Source organism: Nerophis ophidion, linkage group LG02, assembly GCF_033978795.1.
Source record: "Nerophis ophidion isolate RoL-2023_Sa linkage group LG02, RoL_Noph_v1.0, whole genome shotgun sequence".
NCBI classification, from domain to species: domain Eukaryota; kingdom Metazoa; phylum Chordata; class Actinopteri; order Syngnathiformes; family Syngnathidae; genus Nerophis; species Nerophis ophidion.
Window position 1 is genome coordinate 88,980,016 of NC_084612.1, and position 16,281 is coordinate 88,996,296.

Sequence of the window (16,281 nt, forward strand, 5' to 3'; positions counted from 1 at the left end):
TGTCCACAATCGTCATCCACCCGCCATCCACCCGAACCAACTTTTTATCGGGACTGTACCCGCCCGCTGAATTACATCAGAGGTTGGCCACCTTTACCACTCACAGAGCTATTTAATACAGTTTCCCAGAGTAATGTAGTCAATTGGAGCCGCTAACGTTCTCGCGACTATTCAACAACGTGCATCCTGATGACAAGAATGTGGGCGAGCTGTGACGCCATTGCCTTAGACACCTTCAACAACATGTACGAACTGATTGTTGGTCCAGCAACATGTTGGGTGCAGCTTCCGCAGTCACACGTTTGAGATTGAAAGGCATGCTGGGTGATACAGAGTACACTGATGGTTGTGATATAAACAACTTTAACACTTACTAATATGCGCCACGCTGTGAAGCCACACAATACAAGATTGACAATCACATTTCGGGAGAACATCCTCACAGTAACACAACATAAACGCAACACAACTAATACCCATAATCCTTTGTATTCAAGACGCTTCCTGAATATATTTTACACCCCCGCCCACCTTACCGACACACGGGGGGCGGGGGGTTTGGGGTGTATAAAATAGTCAGGATGTGTCATGAATACAAAGGATTATGGGTATTTGTGTTGCGTTTATGTTGTGTTACTGTGAGGATTTTCTCCCGAAATGTGTTTGTCGTTCTTAGCACGCCCTAATATTTAATATCTGGGTGACTGCCGGCAGTCATTCAAGAGAATAATAGCGTCTCCTATTGACCTTTTTTCGTTTTATGACACGGGTCTTAAATGGCTCTTTGAATGGCAAAGGATACCGATCCCAGAACCATGTATATCAAATGTCTCCAGATGGTTCAACCGCCACCCGCCCGAATCTAATTAAAATCTATTTTTTCGTCGTGTCAACCGCCCGACCGCGCATCTCTATAGTAGACACATTTACTAGGATAATTCTGGAAAATCCCTTATCTGCTTATTGTGTTAATAGTATTTTAGTGAGATTATAAAGTCATACCTGAAAGTCGGATGGCTGCGGTGAACGCCAGTGTCTCTGAGAGAAGCCGAGGGAGCCAAGATCACAGCTGACTTTTTGAGCTGCATGATGAGGTCGCGTAATCCACTCAAGTCTCCGGAAAGAGGCGACTTAATATCACAATTTTTTCCCATCCAAAAACTTGCTGCTTGACGTAGAGCAGGGGTCGGGAACCTTTTTTGGCTGAGAGAGCCAAGAATCCACATATTTTAAAAATGTATTTCCGTAAGAGCCATAGGATATTTTTTTCAACACTAAACACAACTAAACTTGTGCATTTTTAAGTAAGACCAACATTTCTAGAGTATAATAGGTCTCTTATTATTTGTATTAACAATGGTATTCTGAAGCTAACTGTGTAGGGGGGCGTGGCCTGCGGCCTGCAGCGAAGCGGGGTGTTGCCAGGACCGGCCTCGAAATCAGCGACAGGTGCGTAGAAGGCCCACCTGGGCCTTGTTATCTAATCACCTGTCGCTTTGTTTAAAAGCAGCAGCAGCCAGGAGGAGAGACGGGGTTGGGGCTGGAGCCAGAGCATGAGCGAGAACGAAAGGGAAAAAGACAATTGCTGGAAAGCAACTGAGAGACTTACTGAAAAAAAAAAATATTGTAACCCTGAAACAGGCTCTCAAGTTGGTCTGAAGAGCCTCCAGGAGGGCAGGCCCTAAATTAACCAATAATAAATAAATCACTTCCTACCCTTAATGCAACTTCTTGAACAAGTGCGGTAGAAAATGATGGATGGATTCAAATGTATGAGCATGTTTTACTTTTTGAACAATATTTTCAACACTTTGATTACAAGTGGAATTATTCATGACTTATCGTGTTAAGTAACGTCAGCTCAGATTTATCCGAGAGCCAGATGCAGTCATCAAAAGAGCCACATCTGGCTCGCGAGCCATAGGTTCCCTACCCCTGACGTAGAGAAACATGTTCGCTTGACCGCTCTGTGTTAAAGCTTCACAACCAAAGACAGCTGCAATCCACCGCTTTCCACCAACAGCATTCTTCTTTGACGTCTCCATTATTAATTGAACAAATTGCAAAAGATTCAGCAACACGGATGTCCAAAATACTGTGTAATTATGCGATGAAAAGAGACGACTTTTAGCCGTGAGTGGTGCTGGGCTGAACCAATAATCACATGACCTCACTTCCGTCTCTTATTGGTCAGAACAGCGCTAATAAACAACGTGGCTGCCGGCCTTCATAATGATCATGTAGGAGTCGACACCGGTAAGCGGACCGGGGCTCTTTAAGAGGGCGTCTGGATGAAGACGTTTAAGAAAAGCCTGACACGGCGTAACCTTCTGTCTGGATGCTCTAGCGTGTTTGACATTAGGGAGGTTAATGGCTGCCCGGGGTCTCTGCCCCCGCTCTCACGGTCCGTGCTCTGCGTCGAGTTCCTCCTGGAGGGCCGCGGAGCGCCGGGGTGAAGTGCAGCCTGTCAGACGTGGCAGCCGGCGCGAGCGCGCTGATAAATATAAGCTGGTATTGATCGGCCTGAAAATGAAATATCCCCGAGTGGCGCGCAGTATTTAGCTCCTCGTCCGCCCCGCGTCACCGCTGGCCTTGCCCCGGAGCTGGGGGGGTGGGGGATGGATTTCCAAACGTGCCTCCGGGTGCCGCCTCGCGCCAGATTTGATTTCATCTTTAACCTTTTTCTCCGGCTGCGCTCCCTCGACCTCTGCGGCGCCGCTCGCCAAATTTGTTAGCGCCTTTACAGTATACAGAGGTCGGGAGTGTGGGGGGTGGGTGGCCTGGTCGGGGGTTTGGGGGGTGGGTGGCCTGGTCGGGGGTGTGGTTGGGTGCGGGGCGTGGTTAAGAGGGGAGGAGTATATTTACAGCTAGAATTCAAGTCAAGTATTTTTATATAGCTCGGTTGGTAGAGTGGCCGCGCCAGCAACTTGAGTGTTGCAGGTTCGATTCCCGCTTCTGCCATCCTAGTCACTGCCGTCGTGTCCTTGGGCAAGACACTTTACCCACCTGCTCCCAGTGCCACCCACGCTGGTTTAAATGTAACTTAGATATTGGGTTTCACTATGTGAAGCGCTTTGAGTCACTAGAGAAAAGTGCTATATAAATATCATTCTCTATCTATATATAAGAAATACTTCACTTTCAGTGAATTCTAGCTATATATATATATATTTATTTATATTAATTTCAGTGTTCATTTATTTACACATTTACACACACATAACACTCATCTACTCATTGTTGAGTTAAGGGTTGAATCGTCCATCCTTGTTCTATTCTCTGGCACTGTTGTTCTAACTACCACTACCTCTTCCCGGAGGCTATCCCGGTCCAGTCGGGGCTGCGGCTTGGAACTTAAAAGCGTATTTACAAGCGTAATTACAAGCGTAGGGACGGCGTGGCGCAGTGGAAGAGTGGCCGTGCGCAACCCGAGGGTCCTTGGTTCAAATCCCACCTAGAACCAACCTCGTCACGTCCGTTGTGTCCTGAGCAAGACACTTCACCCTTGCTCCTGATGGGTACTGGTGGGCGCCTTGCATGGCAGCTCCCTCCATCAGTGTGTGAATGTGTGTGTGAATGGGTAAATTGGGAAGTAATGTCAAAGTGCTTTGAGTACCTTGAAGGTAGAAAAGCGCTATGCAAGTACAACCCATTTATTTCTTCATCTTACCCGTCGTCGGCGTCGCCGCGGCTGTATCTTCCTCATCCTTCTGCTTCGTCTCCTTGTAGTGTGCGCGGTTGTGCGCTGCACTCTCTAAAAGCCGTAGCTGTTATTGTCACATATGCATGTACAGTAGATGGCAGTATTGTCCTGTTTAAGAGTGTCACAACATTGCTGTTTGCGACAGACGAACTGCTTTACGGTAGACAAAAACGTGACTGCTGTTGTTGTGTGTTGTTACCGCGCTGGGAGGACGTTAATGAAACTGCCTAACAATAAACCCAGATAAGAAACCAAGAACTCGCTGTTTATATTGTGGGAACGCGGACGTGAAAACAGGCTGTCCTCACTCAGGTCCGCATGGAGCTGACGGGGGCGTGGCCTCCTCCAGCTCAGCCTGAATTTCGGGAGAAAATTTGTCCCGGGAGGTTTTCGGGAGAGGCGGTGAATTCGGGAGTGTTGGCAAGTATGGCTAACGGCGGACTTCTTCCTTCCTTCAGGTGGCGTTCCCGTCAGCAGTGCCAGCCAGAGGCGGCTTGATCCGACACCAAGGTTCACTCCAGTATGCTGTTGGTGTGCTAAGGTAGGCCCCGCCTTTTTTTTTAACGTCAACGCCCCTTTTTTTTTAACCTTCACCAGGGTTTGTTAGTTGCTTATCAACCTAACTCGCCAACCTATGTTGGTGAACATTTCAGGAAATCTCAGAAATGGGATAAGAAACCAGTTCTGGACTCAGGATTTTTAAATCATACTTTTCTGTTGGTGCTCTACCAGTCTTGTCCTGGTTTTAGTCTCAGGGTATTCAATCCACCGCTACTGGACTGTTCAGTTTTTCTTAGAAGATGTTTCACTTCTCATCCAACATCAGTTCATGTTCATGGATTTAGATCAGTCAGACCGAGTCTTAGATTTGATTTGGTTAGGTCACCTCTAGTTTTAGACTTAGTTTGGTCAGATCTAGAATTGGATTTAGTTTTGTCAGCCAGAGTTTTTAGACGTAGATTCTTAGTCTTCGATTGGTCAAATCAAGTCTTAGATTAGTCAGATGAAGTTGTACTGAGATTGGTCAGATCTAGTCTCTGTTTTAGATTGGGCAGACAAAGTCTTAGATTGGGCAGAGCAAATCTTACATTTGGATTGGTCAGATCTGGTCTTGGACTTAGATTGGTCAGCTCTAGGCTTGGATTTTAATTGGTCAGATCTAGTTTTAGACTTGCTTTGTCAGCTCGATTCTTAAATTGTTTGACTTATATTGGTCAGATCTAGTTTTAGACTTAGTTTTGTAACCTCTAGTCTTATATTTAGATTGTTAGATTACATTGGGTACATCTAGCCTTAGACTTAGTTTAGTCAGGTTTAGTCTTAAACTTTGATGTTAGATTTAGATTGGGCAGATCAAGTCTTTGACTTAGTCTGGCTAAATCTAGTCCTAGACTTAATTCGGCCAGACCTCGCCTTACACTTTGATTGAGAAGATCTATTTTTAGACTTATTTTGATAAGATCTAGTCTAAGACTTACTCTGGCCAGATTAGTCAGAGCTAGTCTTTTACTTAGTTTGGTCAGATCTCGTCTTAGATTTAGATTGGGTATATCTATTCTTATACTTAGTCTGACCAAATCTAGTTTTAGGCTTAATTTGGCCAGACCTAATCTTAGACTTTGATTGGGGAGATCTATTTTTAGACTTAGTTTGATAAAATCTATTCTAAAACTTACTCTGGCCAGATTACTCAGGACTAGTCTTTGACTTAGTTTGGTCAGATCTCATCTTAGAATTAATTCGGCCAGACCTAGTCTTAGACTTTGATTTAGACAATCTATTTTTAGACTTAGTTTGATAAGATATAGTCTAATACTTACTTTGGTCGGAACTAGTCTTTGACTTAGTTTGGTCAGATCTCTTCTTAGACTTAATTCGGCCAGACCTAGTTTCAAAACTTGATTGGGGAGAACTATTTTCAGACTTAGTTTGACAAGATATAGTCTAAGACTTACTTTGGTCAGAACTAGTTTTTGACTTAGTTTGGTCAGATCTTTTCTTGGACTTAATTCGGCCAGACATAGTTTTAGATTTTGATTGGGTAGAACCATTTTTAGACTTAGTTTAATAAGATCTATTCTAAGACTTACTTTGGTCGGATTGGTCAGAACTAGTCTTTGACTTAGTTTGGTCTGATCTCTTGGACTTAATTCGGCCAGACTTAGTCTTAGACTTTGATTGAGATGATCTATTTTTAGACTTAGTTTGATAAAATATGGTCTATGACTTACTTTGGTCAGAACTAGTCTTTGACTTAGTTTGGTCAGATCTCTTCTTAGACTTAATTCGGCCAGACCTACTCTTAGACTTTGATTGGGTAGAACAATTTTTAGACTTAGTTTGATAAGATCTAGTTTAAGACTTGGTCAGATTGGTCAGAACTCGTCTTGGACTTAGTTTGGTCATATTTAGTCTTAGACTTCGATCGGTCGGATCGAGTCCGACTAGTAGTTTTGTATTATTTTTTGGTGAAAAGGTTAAAAATAAACACACTTTAAATTTAAAGTCGAACTTTTGTATTACTAATAGTCGTGTATTCTTTCCTCTGTGTCTTTTTGTTGAAGTTTTCAAAATAGTTGTTTTCTTTAGTTATTCATTTTATTCCTACAATAATCCGTGGGCCAACAAAAAACTAACCATGGGCCCCTCCAAAGAGATCCCCGACTCAATCATTTTGCACAATAACCATAGCGTATCATCATATGTGTGTGTGTGTGTGTGTGTGTGTGTGTGTGTGTGTGTGTGTGTGTGTGTGTGTGTGTGTGTGTGTGTGTATGTATATATGTTGTGCCCTAGGAAATAATAGTGATTCTTGAAGAAGACTCTTGAGCAGGGGTCTCAAACTGAATTTACCTGGGGGCCACTGGATGCAGAGTCTGGGGGAGGCTGGGCCGCGGGGAAAAGATTTCTTTAAAAAATATTTCTAAATGTCTTTGTTTTTATTTTCAAAATAAAATCAAAATATGAATGAACAAAATGAGAATTTAGTAAATAAATCAGTCATAAGTAATAACAATAATAATTCGATTTCTCCAGTCAGCAACACTGTGTGAGGCAATATAATTTAGACATTAAAAAAAATAAAATAACAGTTTGAATTGGTCCAGGTAATCGGGAACTGTTATTACTGACGGACAGGTGTCTTGTTGTGACTGCAGCCAGGCACGTAAAAAAACTCTCGTCTCCATGACTAAGTCTCTGTGGCTTTCACTCATTTGCCGCTTATCCACTAATGCAGGGGTAGGCAACCCAGAACGTTGAAAGAGCCATTTTGGTCTAGTGCATGGGTGTCAAACTCTGGCCCGTGGGCCACATTTTGCCCGCCGTGTGATTTCATTTGGCCCTTGAGGTAATATCAAATTAAGATTAGAGCTGGCCCGCCGGTATTATACAGGGGCGGTGCCTGATGTAACAACGCATTTGCCAACCCTCCCGAATTTCACTGCCCCTCCCGTAAATCTCCCGGGGCAAAAATTCTTCTGAATTTCTCCCGATTTTCCACTCGGACAACAATATTGGGGGCGTGCCTCGAAGGCACTGCCTTTAGCGTCCTCTACAACCTGTTGTCACGTCCGCTTTTCCGCCATACAGGTCACACTGGGGGGTGGCCGGATAAACGACTTTAACACTGTTACAAATATGCGCCACACTGTGAAGCCACACCAAACTAGAATGACAAACACATTTCGGGAGAACATCTGCACCGTAACACACACAATACCCAGAAACCTTTGCAGCACTTACTCTTCCGGGATGCTATAATATACACCCCCGCTACCAACAAACCTGCCCCCCCCCCCTCCAAATGTTATTTAAATTGTATTTGATATGCCATTGATATTTTTAAATCATTATTGATAAGTTGATTGGAAACACTAAATTGGCCCTGGTGTGCATGTTGTCTCTCTATCTGTGTTGGCCCTGTGATGAGGTGGCGACTTGTCCAGGGTGTACGCTGCCTTCCGCCCGAATGCAGCTGAGATAGGCTACAGCGACCCCAGAAGGGACAAGCGGTAGAAAAGGGATGGCTGGATGCATAATTTGAAACTGGACTTTGCATGTTACTATAAAGTTATGTAAGCCTTGCTTGTTCAATATTCAATGCAAAACTTTTTGGGATTTCTCTTAAAAGGTTAATTTGTTCAACCTTGGACCGCGGCCTTGTTCCATTTTAAATTTTGGCCCACTCTGTATTTGAGTTTGACACCCCTGGTCTAGTGGAAAAGCGTCAAAACGTTTCTCTGCTTGGATCACATAAAGGGGAACATTATCAGCAGACCTATGTAAGCATCAATATATACCTTGATGGTGCAGAAAAAAGACCATCTATTTTTTTAACCGATTTCCGAACTCTAAATGGGTGAACTTTGGCGAATTAAACGCCTTTCTGTTTATCGCGCTGGAGGCGATGACGTCAGAATGAGACGTCGCCGAGGTAACACACCCGCCATTTTCATTTTCAACACATTACAAACACCGGGTCTCTGTTATTTTCCGTTTTTTGGACTATTTTTTGGAACCTTGGAGACATCATGCCTCGTCGGTGTGTTGTCGGAGGGTGTAACAACACTAACAGGGAGGGATTCAAGTTGCACCACCGGCCCGAAGATGCCAAAGTGTCTGCCGCCAGACCCCCACTGAATGTGCTGGAGTGTCTCCACATTTGACCGGCGATGCTAAGGCAGACATGGCACAGAGATGTATGGATAACCTGCAGATGCATTTGCAACGATAAAGTCAACAAATTCACAAAGGTGAGTTTTGTTGATGTTGACTTATGTGCTAATCAGACATATTTGGTCGCGGCGTGACTGCCAGCTAATCGATGCTAACATGCTCACGCTAATCGATGCTAACATGCTATTTACCGGCGATGCTAAGACAGACATGACACAGAGATGTATGGATAACCTGCAGATGCATTTGCAACAATAAAGTCAACAAATTCACAAAGGTGAGTTTTGTTGATGTTGACTTAGGTGCTAATCAGACATATTTGGTCGCGGCGTGACTGCCAGTTAATCGATGCTAACATGCTCACGCTAATCGATGCTAACATGCTATTTACCGGCGATGCTAAGACAGACATGGCACAGAGATGTATGGATAACCTGCAGATGCATTTGCAACGATTAAGTCAACGAAATCACAAAGGTGAGTTTTGTTGATGTTGACTGCCAGCTAATCGATGCTAACATGCTACGCTAATCGATGCTAACATGCTATTTACCGGCGGTGCTAAAGCAGACATGGCACAGAGATGTATGGATAACCTGTAGATGCATTTGCAACGATTAAGTCAATGAATTCACAAAGGTGAGTTTTGTTGATGTTGACTTATGTGCTAATCAGACATATTTGGTCGCGGCGTGACTGCCAGCTAATCGATGCTAACATGCTCACGCTAATCGATGGTAACATGCTATTTACCGGCGATGCTAAGACAGACATGGCACAGAGATGTATGGATAACCTGTAGATGCATTTGCAACGATTAAGTCAACGAATTTACAAAGGTGAGTTTTGTTGATGTTGACTTATGTGCCAATCAGACATATTTGGTCGCGGCGTGACTGCCAGCTAATCGATGCCAACATGCAACGCTAATCGATGCTAACATGCTATTTACCGGCGGTGCTAAGGCCGACATGGCACAGAGATGTATGGATAACCTGCAGATGCATTTGCAACCATAGTCAACGAAATCACAAAGGTGAGTTTTGTTGATGTTGACTGCCAGCTAATCGATGCTAACATGCAACGCTAATCAATGCTAACATGCTATTTACCGGCGGTGCTAAAGCAGACATGGCACAGAGATGTATGGATAACCTGCAGATGCATTTGCAACTATATTACGTTTCCTTCCACCCACATTTAATGCGAAACAAACACTTACCAATCGAAGGATTTAGGTAGCTCCAGTGTCACAAGTGGCAAAAGTCCTGATCATTTGGTCCGCACATTTTACCGGTGATGCTGACGCAGCTATTCGGCCATGCTACGGCTATGAATAGCGTCAATAGCTTCAGTTTTTTCTTCAATATTTTCATACTCCAACCATCCGTTTCAATACATGCGTAATCTGTTGAATCGCTTAAGCCGCTGAAATCCGAGTTTGAATCCGAGCTAATGTCGCTACATCTTGCTGTGCTATTCGCCGTTGTTTGTTTACATTGGCAGCACTGTGTGACGTCACAGGGACATGGATAGTGGTTTCGAAGATAGCGAAAATAAGGCACTTTAAAGCTTTATTTAGGGATATTCCGAGACCGGTAAAATTTTGAGAAAAACTTCCAAAAATACAACAAGCCACTGTGAACTGATTTGTATTGTTTTTAACCCTTTTGAAATTGTGATAATGTTCCCCTTTAAGTGACGTCAATGTTCGGCCCCCGAGAGCCACATACCACACCGTGATCGGTAGATTCCTTCAGCTGCGTATACAACGCTGTCTGGCGCCACGCATATAAAACTAACTTTAAACTTTCATATTAATGTGCGGGCCGCAATATAACGTCTCGCGGGCTCTGTGTCTGAGACCCGTGCTCTTGAGCTTGTTGCTAGAGCCCGACTGTATCGTAGTGTCTGTGTGAGGATAGGGAACACGACACACACACACACACACACACACACACACACACACCAACTGTTCATCATTCACTCGCCAGTTAGACTTATCCCCAAAGGCGTTGTGTCTTTAAGCGCACACGCTGTCGCGCGGCTTCGGCGCACGTACGCACACTCAACTTGTAACAATCTGGATCGTGATAATCTATGATAATCATCCGCCACATGCCACCTAAAAACACACACGGGTGGCATTGGGCGGCCGCCCTGGCACGCCGCGTCATCCCCCGCCTTCCCCCCCCCCCCCCGCGCCAATGTCACCACCTCCGCCGTCAATGTCAGCGCTCTTTTTTTTTTTCTTCTTTTTTATGTGCCGGCGTCTCACGCTGTCACGCGCCACACCGACCACGGCGGCGGCGGCGTAGGAAAGGGAATGTTGAGCAATTTATGTTTGGCATTAGCGTAATTGAATCGCACTCGTATATCAAGAAGTGGCGAGGTGCAGGTGATATAAATACACACCGCCATCCGTGAAAAGTGGCACGTGTCCCTCCCTTATTCCTGATTTCGGTGAACAATGTCTCCAGTCCTCCCCCCCTCTCCTTTGCAGAGATGGATGATAAATTCCGGGCGGGCGCGCCTGCAACAGCTGTTGGCAGACAGGCCTGATATGAGAATAGCAGCATAGGATGAGCAGGCATTAAAAATTAATATGCTATTTAGCCTAGGTGTATTTTAGGTATTTGACATTTTCATGTCCGGACAGACTCAATTTATTCATAGTGCACGGGGGGAGAAAAAAAAAAAAAATTCTAAATAAAATAATAAAAAGGACCGCCAAGTGCCCTGCCTTCGGCTGTCGCCCAGCTCACAATGCACCCGACCTCTATGGCAGTCGAACCTCGGATTCAGGAGGAACAGTGTGGTTTTCGTCCTGGTCGTGGAACTGTGGACCAGCTCTATACTCTGGGCAGGGTTCTTGAGGGTGCATGGGAGTTTGCCCAACCAGTCTACATGTGCTTTGTGGACTTGGAGAAGGCATTGGACCGTGTCCCTCGGGAAGTCCTGTGGGGAGTGCTCAGAGAGTATGGGGTATCGGACTGTCTTATTGTGGGTCCACTCCCTGTATGATCAGTGTCAGAGCTTGGTCCGCATTGCCGGCAGTAAGTCGGACACGTTTCCAGTGAGGGTTGGACTCCGCCAAGGCTGTCCTTTGTCACCCATTCTGTTCATAACTTTTATGGACAGAATTTCTAGGCGCAGTCAAGGCGTTGAGGGGTTCCGGTTTGGTGACCGCAGGATTAGGTCTCTGCTTTTTGCAGACGATGTGGTCCTGATGGCTTCATCTGACCGGGATCTTCAGCTCTCGCTGGATCGGTTCGCAGCCGAGTGTGAAGCGACCGGAATGAGAATCAGCACCTCAAAGTCCGAGTCCATGGTTCTCGCCCGGAAAAGGGTGGAGTGCCATCCCCGGGTTGGGGAGGAGACCCTGCCCCAAGTGGAGGAGTTCAAGTACCTAGGAGTCTTGTTCACGAGTGAGGGAAGAGTGGATGGTGAGATCGACAGGCGGATCGGTGCGGCGTCTTCAGTAATGCGGACGTTGTACCGATCTGTTGTGGTGAAGAAGGAGCTGAGCCGGAAGGTAAAGCTCTCAATTTACCGGTCGATCTACGTTCCCATCCTCACCTATGGTCATGAGCTTTGGGTCATGACCGAAAGGATAAGATCACGGGTACAAGCGGCCGAAATAAGTTTAGGTCTCTCCCTTAGAGATAGGGTGAGAAGCTCTGCCATCCGGGAGGAACTCAAAGTAAAGCCGCTGCTCCTCCACATGGAGAGGAGCCAGATGAGGTGGTTCGGGCATCTGGTCAGGATGCCACCCGAACGCCTCCCTAGGGATGTGTTTAGGGCACGTCCAACCGGTAGGAGGCCACGGGGAAGACCCAGGACACGTTGGGAAGACTATGTCTCCCGGCTGGCCTGGGAACGCCTCGGGATCCCCCGGGAAGAGCTAGACGAAGTGGCTGGGGAGAGGGAAGTCTGGGTTTCCCTGCTTAGGCTGTTGCCCCCGCGACCCGACCTCGGATAAGCGGAAGATGATGGATGGATGGATGGATGGGTGGTTTTTATGGTGGGTCTGACTCACCTTGTCGCCGCCACGCGGACTTTTTATGCTACCTGTAGGTCTTGTTCACACTGTAGGTCAATTCTGATTTTTTTTTTGCTCGTATGTTGACCTATATTGAAATTATTTCTAGGCATTTTTTTTGTTTTTTGACTAGGGAAGGTTGTTTGCATTGGGCCATATAAGTATAAATGGGTTGTACTTGTATAGCGCTTTTCTACCTTCAAGGTACTCAAAGCGCTTTCAATCAATCAATCAATGTTTACTTATATAGCCCTAAATCACTAGTGTCTCAAAGGGCTGCACAAACCACTACGACATCCTCGGTAGGCCCACATAAGGGCAAGGAAAACTCACACCCAGTGGGACATCGGTGACAATGATGACTATGAGAACCTTGGAGAGGAGGAAAGCAATGGATGTCGAGCGGGTCTAACATGATACTGTGGAAGTTCAATCCATAATGGATCCAACACAGTCGCGAGAGTCCAGTCCAAAGCGGATCCAAGACAGCAGCGAGAGTCCCGTCCTCAGGAAACCATCCCAAGCGGAGGCGGATCAGCAGCGTACAGATGTCCCCAACCGATACACAGGCGAGCGATCCATCCTGGGTCTCGACTCTGGACAGCCAGTGGTCATCAGACCGGACCCCCTCCACTAGGGAGGGGGTGACATAGGAGAAAAAGAAAAGAAGCGGCAGATCAACTGGTCTAAAAAGGAGGTGTATTTAAAGGCTAGAGTATACAGATGAGTTTTAAGGTGAGACTCAACAAACTTGAAGTGTTTATTATGCCTAATTCAATCAATCAATCAATGTTTACTTATATAGCCCTAAATCACTAGTGTCTCAAAGGGCTGCACAAACCACTACCACATCCTCGGTAGGCCCACATAAGGGCAAGGAAAACTCACACCCAGTGGGACATCGGTGACAATAATGACCCAGTGGGACGTCGGTGACAATGATGACTATGAGAACCTTGGAGAGGAGGAAAGCAATGGATGTCGAGCGGGTCTAACATGATACTGTGAAAGTTCAATCCATAATGGATCCAATACAGTCGCGAGAGTCCAGTCCAAAGCGGATCCAACACAGCAGCGAGAGTCCCGTTGATAGCGGAGCCAGCAGGAAACCATCCCAAGCGGAGGCGGATCAGCAGCGCAGAGATGTCCCCAGCCGATACACAGGCGAGCAGTACATGGCCACCGGATCGGATCGGACCCCCTCCACAAGGGAGAGTGGGACATAGAAGAAAAAGAAAAGAAACGGCAGATCAACTGGTCTAAAAAGGGAGTCTATTTAAAGGCTAGAGTATACAAATGAGTTTTAAGGTGAGACTTAAATGCTTCTACTGAGGTGGCATCTCGAACTGTTACCAGGAGGGCCTGTACTGGCTCACCTGCACTGGCTTCCTGTGCACTTAAGATGTGACTTTAAGGTTTTACTACTTACATATAAAATACTACACGGTCTAGCTCCATCCTATCTTGCCGATTGTATTGTACCATATGTCCCGGCAAGAAATCTGCGTTCAAAGGACTCCGGCTTATTAGTGATTCCCAAAGCCCAAAAAAAGTCTGCGGGCTATAGAGCGTTTTCCGTTCGGGCTCCACTACTTCCACATTTACCCATTCACACACTGATGGAGGGAGCTGCCATGCAAGGCCCTAACCAGCACCCATCAGGAGCAAGGGTGAAGTGTCTTTGGTCAGGACCCAACGGATGTGACGAGGTTGGTACTAGGTGGGGATTGAACCAGGGACCCTCGGGTTGCGCACGACCACGCCGTCCCCATGTATGAATATATAAATGCTGCGCTAGCATGAGAGGTGGTCACAGACCTGAAATAATCATGTTGTACACAAGATGGCGACGTTGCAGGACGTGTTCATACTTTTAAAATGACTTCAAAGCCATATTCTTTTTCTTAAACTCGGGACTGTTATGGTTTACTAAGAGGAGTGACGGCAAACGGACACCAGGTGGAAGTAATGTTCAATAATTTATTATATATATGGTAAATATGTATATTAAACGAATACTGAACAACACTAACGACTAAAACCAAGGAAATGTAGTGTGACAAAAACTCAAGAGTGTATGGTGTAAGACTAAGTGTGTAAACTAACTGAAGTGTGTGTTCGCAAAGTGTTGACGAGAGCGAAGGAAAAAGGCAGTCCGAGAGGCAGGCAGATGATCATTCAGGGCAGGACAGTAAAGGCAAGATCCGTGTTCAGGCGAAGGTCGGGAATCGAGGAAAGCAGTCCAAAAACACAGGGGGAACCAATAAATGATCTCGAAGGGGGAAGACTCTGCGGGAGAGCAACACGGACGACAGAAACACGACAACGGTCAGCGAACATCAGGCTTACGGTACACCATTTGAGAACTAAGTTCCCGCGCCGATCCTTGGGTCCGCTGGTCCCTTTTATACAGCTTATCGTCGTCAGTCAAAGGTGTGCAAGTTGACCGATCGTCTGCAGGGTTGAAGTTGCGTGGGCGTGCTGCGATCAGCCTGAGTGGGGGCGTGTCCGGGTGCGCTGTCAGCGGGTCCTCTGGGTGGTCCCGCAGCGGAGGGAGACCCAGACTGCGCATGTGCCACAACAGTGACGTCTTGCGGGCTAAATTGAAGACGCCGCCTGGCTGCACATAGCCCGCAAGTTGGAGTTTGGACACCCCTGTCCTAGCTCCAAGCTCCTCCTGTAGTTACCTATAGCCTAGCTCCTATTTTTTTTACTACGAAATAGCATTAACTTGTATGAGAAATGGGTGCAAATATGTTGTGGTATTGTTAACGTCAACATTATCAATATATATATATATATATATATATATATATATATATATATATATATATATATATATATATATGTATATATATATATATATATATATATATATATATATGTATATATGTATGTATATATATGTGGATATGTATATATATGTGGATGTATATATATATATATATATATGTGTGGATATATATATATATATATATATATATATATATATATATATATATATGTATATATATATGTGTATATATAAATACATAAATGGGTTGTACTTGTATAGCGCTTTTCTACCTTCAAGGTACTCAAAGCGCTTTGACACTACTTCCACATTTACCCATTCACACACACATTCACACACTGATGGAGGGAGCTGCCATGCAAGGCGCCAACCAGCACCCATCAGGAGCAAGGGTGAAGTGTCTTGCTCAGGACACAACGGATGTGACGAGGTTGGTACTAGGTGGGATTTGAACTAGGGACGCTCGGGTTGCGCACGACCACTCTCCCCACCGCGCCACGCCGTCCCCATATATATATATATATATATATGTTTATATATGTGTATATATGTATGTATATATGTGTGTGTATGTATATATATATATGTATATATATATGTATATGTATATATATGTGTTTATATATATGTACATATATATGTATGTGTATATATATGTACATATATATATATATATATATATACACACATATATATATATATATGTATATGTATATATACGTGTATATATATATATATGTATATATATATGTATGTATATATATATATATGTTAATATATATGTATATGTATATATGTGTATTTTTATATATATATATATATATATATATATATATATTATATATATATATATAAAATGCATGGATGTTTTTTGTATTACCTACAAATTGTGTTACATTGACCTTGAAAGGAACAAGCAGTAGAGAATGGAAGGATGGATGGATGGGTTGTGTGCTACCATGTCTGTTGTCATTTTGTGTTGTTTTTTTGACTAGGGAAGGTTGTTTGCATCGGGTCATATAGATGCATGCTGTGCTAACATGATAAGTGGTCATAGACCGGCGA

At 44.7% G+C, this 16,281-nt stretch overlaps 1 protein-coding gene across 3 annotated transcripts in view; it reads left to right on the plus strand.

Moving 5' to 3' along the window:
• znf536 (zinc finger protein 536) overlaps positions 1–16,281 on the plus strand; it is a 650,381-nt gene that overhangs the window by 220,877 nt on the left and 413,223 nt on the right. For all 3 annotated transcript variants that reach the window (XM_061893538.1, XM_061893539.1, XM_061893540.1), the window contains one exon: positions 4,162–4,244. The gene's annotated coding sequence lies outside the window, so the exon portion shown is untranslated. The remainder of the gene's footprint in view (positions 1–4,161; positions 4,245–16,281) is intronic.